This window comes from Kogia breviceps, chromosome 7 (genome assembly GCF_026419965.1).
Source record: "Kogia breviceps isolate mKogBre1 chromosome 7, mKogBre1 haplotype 1, whole genome shotgun sequence".
NCBI lineage: Eukaryota > Metazoa > Chordata > Mammalia > Artiodactyla > Physeteridae > Kogia > Kogia breviceps.
Genome location: NC_081316.1, coordinates 88,941,095 through 88,947,094, shown reverse-complemented (window position 1 = coordinate 88,947,094; position 6,000 = coordinate 88,941,095).

Genomic DNA, 6,000 nt, shown 5'->3' with positions numbered 1-6,000 from the left:
ACCAACCCTGACCCGGAAACCTAAGCCTCATCCGCAGCCTGAACCCTGAGGCCTACTCTAATGATAAGCCGTGCCGTGCACCTCACACGCCCCCTTACACGTATCCGTACACCAATCTCGACCCTAGGCCTCACCGGGAGCCTAACGCTAACCCTAGCTCCAACCCTGACCCTGAAACCTAAGCCTAAACGGAAGACTGAACCCTGAGGACTACCCTAACTATAAGCCGTGCCCTGCAACGCACACGCCCCCAAACACGTATCCCTACCCCAATCTCGACCCTAGGCCTCACCGGGAGCCTAAATCTAACCTTAGCTCCAAACCTGACCTTGAAACCTAAGCATGAACCGCGGCCTGAACCCTGAGGTTTAACCTAACGATCAGCCGTGCCCTGCAATGCACACGCCCCCTAACACGTATCCGTACCCCAATCTCGACCCTAAGCCTCACCGGAATCCTAACCCTAACCCTAGCTCCAACCCTGACCCTGAACGCTACGCATCACCTGCAGCCTGAACCCTGAGGCCTACGCTAAGTATAAGCCGCGCCCTGCAACGAAAACGCCCCCTAACACCTATCCGTACCCCACTCTCGAACCTAGGCCTCACTGGGAGCCTTACCCTAACCCTAAGTCCAAGCCTGACCCTGAACAATAAACCTCACCTGCAGCCTGAACCCTGAGGCCTACCCTAAGGATAAACCACGCCCTGCAAAAACAACGCCCCCTAACACATATCCGTACCCCAATCTCGACCCTAGGCCTCACCAGGAGCCTAACCCTAACCCTAACTCGAACCCTTATCCTTAACACTAAGCCTCACCCGCAGCCACAACCCTCAGCCCTACCCTAACGATAAGCCGCGCCCTGCAACACACACCCCCCTAACACGTATCCGTACCCCAATCTCGACCCTAGGCCTCACCGGGAGCCAAACGCTAACGCTAGCTCCAACCCAGACCCTGAACCCTAAGCCTCACAGGACGACTGAACCCTGAGGCCTACACTAACGATAAGCCGCGCCCTGCAACGCACAAGCCCCATAGCACGTATCCATACCCCAATCTCGACCCGAAGCCTCACCGGGAGCCTAACCCTAACCGTAGCTCCAACTCTGACCCTGAAACGTAAGCCTCACCCGCAGCCTGAACCCTGAGGCCTCCGCTAACGATAAGCCACTCCCTGCAACGAACACGCCCCCTAACATGTATCCGTACCCCAATCTCGGCCCTTAGCCTCACCGGAAGCCTAACCCTAACCCTAGCACCAACTCTCACCCTGAACAGTAATCCTCACCTGCAGCCTGAATCCTGAGGCCTAACCTAATGATTAGCGGCGCCCTGCAATGTACACGCCCCCTAACAAGTATCCGTACCCCAATCTCGACCCTAGGCCTCACCGGGAGCCTAACCCTAACCCGAGCACCAACCCTGACCCGGAAACCTAAGCCTCATCCGCAGCCTGAACCCTGAGGCCTACTCTAATGATAAGCCGTGCCATGCAACTCACACGCCCCCTTACACGTATCCGTACACCAATCTCGACCCTAGGCCTCACCGGGAGCCTAACGCTAACCCTAGCTCCAACCCTGACCCTGAAACCTAAGCCTAAACGGAAGACTGAACCCTGAGGACTACCCTAACTATAAGCCGTGCCCTGCAACGCACACGCCCCCAAACACGTTTCCCTACCCCAATCTCGACCCTAGGCCTCACCGGGAGCCTAAATCTAACCTTAGCTCCAAACCTGACCTTGAAACCTAAGCATGAACCGCGGCCTGAACCGTGAGGTTTAACCTAACGATCAGCCGTGCCCTGCAATGCACACGTCCCCTAACACGTATCCGTACCCCAATCTCGACCCTAAGCCTCACCGGAATCCTAACCCTAACCCTAGCTCCAACCCTGACCCTGAACGCTACGCATCACCTGCAGCCTGAACCCTGAGGCCTACGGTAAGGATAAGCCGCGCCCTGCAATGAAAACGCCCCCTAACACCTATCCGTACCCCAGTCTCGAACCTAGGCCTCACTGGGAGCCTTACCCTAACCCTAAGTCCAAGCCTGACCCTGAACAATAAACCTCACCTGCATCCTGAACCCTGAGGCCTACCCTAACGATAAACCACGCCCTGCAAAAACAACGCCCCCTAACACATATCCGTACCCCAATCTCGACCCTAGGCCTCACCAGGAGCCTAACCCTAACCCTAACTCGAACCCTTATCCTTAACACTAAGCCTCACCCGCAGCCACAACCCTCAGCCCTACCCTAACGATAAGCCGCGCCCTGTAACACACACACCCATAACACGAATCCGTACCCCAATCTCGACCCTAGGCCTCACCGGGAGCCTAAGCCTAACCCTAGCTCCAAGCCTGAACCTGAACAATAAACCTCACCTGCAGCCTGAACCCTGAGGCCTACCCTAACGATAAACCACGCTCTGCAAAAACAACGCCCCCTAACACATATCCGTACCCCAATCTCGACCCTAGGCCTCACCAGGAGCCTAACCCTAACCCTAACTCGAACCCTTATCCTTAACACTAAGCCTCACCCGCAGCCACAACCCTCAGCCCTTCCCTAACGATAAGCCGCGCCCTGCAACACACACCCCCCTAACATGTATCCGTACCCCAATCTCGACCCTAGGCCTCACCGGGAGCCAAACGCTAACGCTAGCTCCAACCCAGACCCTGAACCCTAAGCTTCACAGGACGACTGAACCCTAAGGCCTACACTAACGATAAGCCGCGCCCTGCAACGCACAAGCCCCATAGCACGTATCCAAACCCCAATCTCGACCCGAAGCCTCACCGGGAGCCTAACCCTAACCGTAGCTCCAACTCTGACCCTGAACCGTCAGCCTCACCCGCAGCCTGAACCCTGAGGCCTCCGCTAACGATAAGCCACTCCCTGCAACGAACACGCCCCCTAACATGTATCCGTACCCCAATCTCGTCCCTTAGCCTCACTGGAAGCCTAACCCTAACCCTAGCACCAACTCTCACCCTGAACAGTAATCCTCACCTGCAGCCTGAATCCTGAGGCCTAACCTAATGATTAGCGGCGCCCTGCAATGTACACGCCCCCTAACAAGTATCCGTACCCCAATCTCGACCCTAGGCCTCACCGGGAGCCTAACCCTAACCCGAGCACCAACCCTGACCCGGAAACCTAAGCCTCATCCGCAGCCTGATCCCTGAGGCCTACTCTAATGATAAGCCGTGCCGTGCACCTCACACGCCCCCTTACACGTATCCGTACACCAATCTCGACCCTAGGCCTCACCGGGAGCCTAACGCTAACCCTAGCTCCAACCCTGACCCTGAAACCTAAGCCTAAACGGAAGACTGAACCCTGAGGACTACCCTAACTATAAGCCGTGCCCTGCAACGCACACGCCCCCAAACACGTATCCCTACCCCAATCTCGACCCTAGGCCTCACCGGGAGCCTAAATCTAACCTTAGCTCCAAACCTGACCTTGAAACCTAAGCATGAACCGCGGCCTGAACCCTGAGGTTTAACCTAACAATCAGCCGTGCCCTGCAATGCACACGCCCCCTAACACGTATCCGTACCCCAATCTCGACCCTAAGCCTCACCGGAATCCTAACCCTAACCCTAGCTCCAATCCTGACCCTGAACGCTACGCATCACCTGCAGCCTGAACCCTGAGGCCTACGCTAAGGATAAGCCGCGCCCTGCAACGAAAACGCCCCCTAACACCTATCCGTACCCCACTCTCGAACCTAGGCCTCACTGGGAGCCTTACCCTAACCCTAAGTCCAAGCCTGACCCTGAACAATAAACCTCACCTGCAGCCTGAACCCTGAGGCCTACCCTAAGGATAAACCACGCCCTGCAAAAACAACGCCCCCTAACACATATCCGTACCCCAATCTCGACCCTAGGCCTCACCAGGAGCCTAACCCTAACCCTAACTCGAACCCTTATCCTTAACACTAAGCCTCACCCGCAGCCACAACCCTCAGCCCTACCCTAACGATAAGCCGCGCCCTGCAACACACACACCCCTAACACGTATCCGTACCCCAATCTCGACCCTAGGCCTCACCGGGAGCCAAACGCTAACGCTAGCTCCAACCCAGACCCTGAACCCTAAGCCTCACAGGACGACTGAACCCTGAGGCCTACATTAACGATAAGCCGCGCCCTGCAACGCACAAGCCCCATAGCACGTATCCATACCCCAATCTCGACCCGAAGCCTCACCGGGAGCCTAACCCTAACCGTAGCTCCAACTCTGACCCTGAACCGTAAGCCTCACCCGCAGCCTGAACCCTGAGGCCTCCGCTAACGATAAGCCACTCCCTGCAATGAACACGCCCCCTAACACGTATCCGTACCCCAATCTCGGCCCTTAGCCTCACCGGAAGCCTAACCCTAACCCTAGCACCAACTCTCACCCTGAACAGTAATCCTCACCTGCAGCCTGAATCCTGAGGCCTAACCTAATGATTAGCGGCGCCCTGCAATGTACACGCCCCCTAACAAGTATCCGTACCCCAATCTCGACCCTAGGCCTCACCGGGAGCCTAACCCTAACCCGAGCACCAACCCTGACCCGGAAACCTAAGCCTCATCCGCAGCCTGAACCCTGAGGCCTACTCTAATGATAAGCCGTGCCGTGCAACTCACACGCCCCCTTACACGTATCCGTACACCAATCTCGACCCTAGGCCTCACCGGGAGCCTAACGCTAACCCTAGCTCCAACCCTGACCCTGAAACCTAAGCCTAAACGGAAGACTGAACCCTGAGGACTACCCTAACTATAAGCCGTGCCCTGCAACGCACACGCCCCCAAACACGTATCCCTACCCCAATCTCGACCCTAGGCCTCACCGGGAGCCTAAATCTAACCTTAGCTCCAAACCTGACCTTGAAACCTAAGCATGAACCGCGGCCTGAACCCTGAGGTTTAACCTAACGATCAGCCGTGCCCTGCAATGCACACGCCCCCTAACACGTATCCGTACCCCAATCTCGACCCTAAGCCTCACCGGAATCCTAACCCTAACCCTAGCTCCAACCCTGACCCTGAACGCTACGCATCACCTGCAGCCTGAACCCTGAGGCCTACGCTAAGTATAAGCCGCGCCCTGCAACGAAAATGCCCCCTAGCACCTATCCGTACCCCAGTCTCGAACCTAGGCCTCACTGGGAGCCTTACCCTAACCCTAAGTCCAAGCCTGACCCTGAACAATAAACCTCACCTGCAGCCTGAACCCTGAGGCCTACCCTAACGATAAACCACGCCCTGCAAAAACAACGCCCCCTAACACATATCCGTACCCCAATCTCGACCCTAGGCCTCACCAGGAGCCTAACCCTAACCCTAACTCGAACCCTTATCCTTAACACTAAGCCTCACCCGCAGCCACAACCCTCAGCCCTACCCTAACGATAAGCGGCGCCCTGCAACACACACCCGCCTAACACGTATCCGTACCCCAATCTCGACCCTAGGCCTCACCGGGAGCCAAACGCTAACGCTAGCTCCAACCCAGACCCTGAACCCTAAGCCTCACAGGACGACTGAACCCTGAGGCCTACACTAACGATAAGCCGCGCCCTGCAACGCGCAAGCCCCATAGCACGTATCCATACCCCAATCTCGACCCGAAGCCTCACCGGGAGCCTAACCCTAACCGTAGCTCCAACTCTGACCCTGAACCGTAAGCCTCACCCGCAGCCTGAACCCTGAGGCCTCCGCTAACGATAAGCCACTCCCTGCAACGAACACGCCCCCTAACACGTATCCGTACCCCAATCTCTGCCCTTAGCCTCACCGGAAGCCTAACCGTAACCCTAGCACCAACTCTCACCCTGAACAGTAATCCTCACCTGCAGCCTGAATCCTGAGGCCTAACCTAATGATTAGCGGCGCCCTGCAATGTACACGCCCCCTAACAAGTATCCATACCCCAATCTCGACCCTAGGCCTCACCGGGAGCCTAACCCTAACCCTAGCT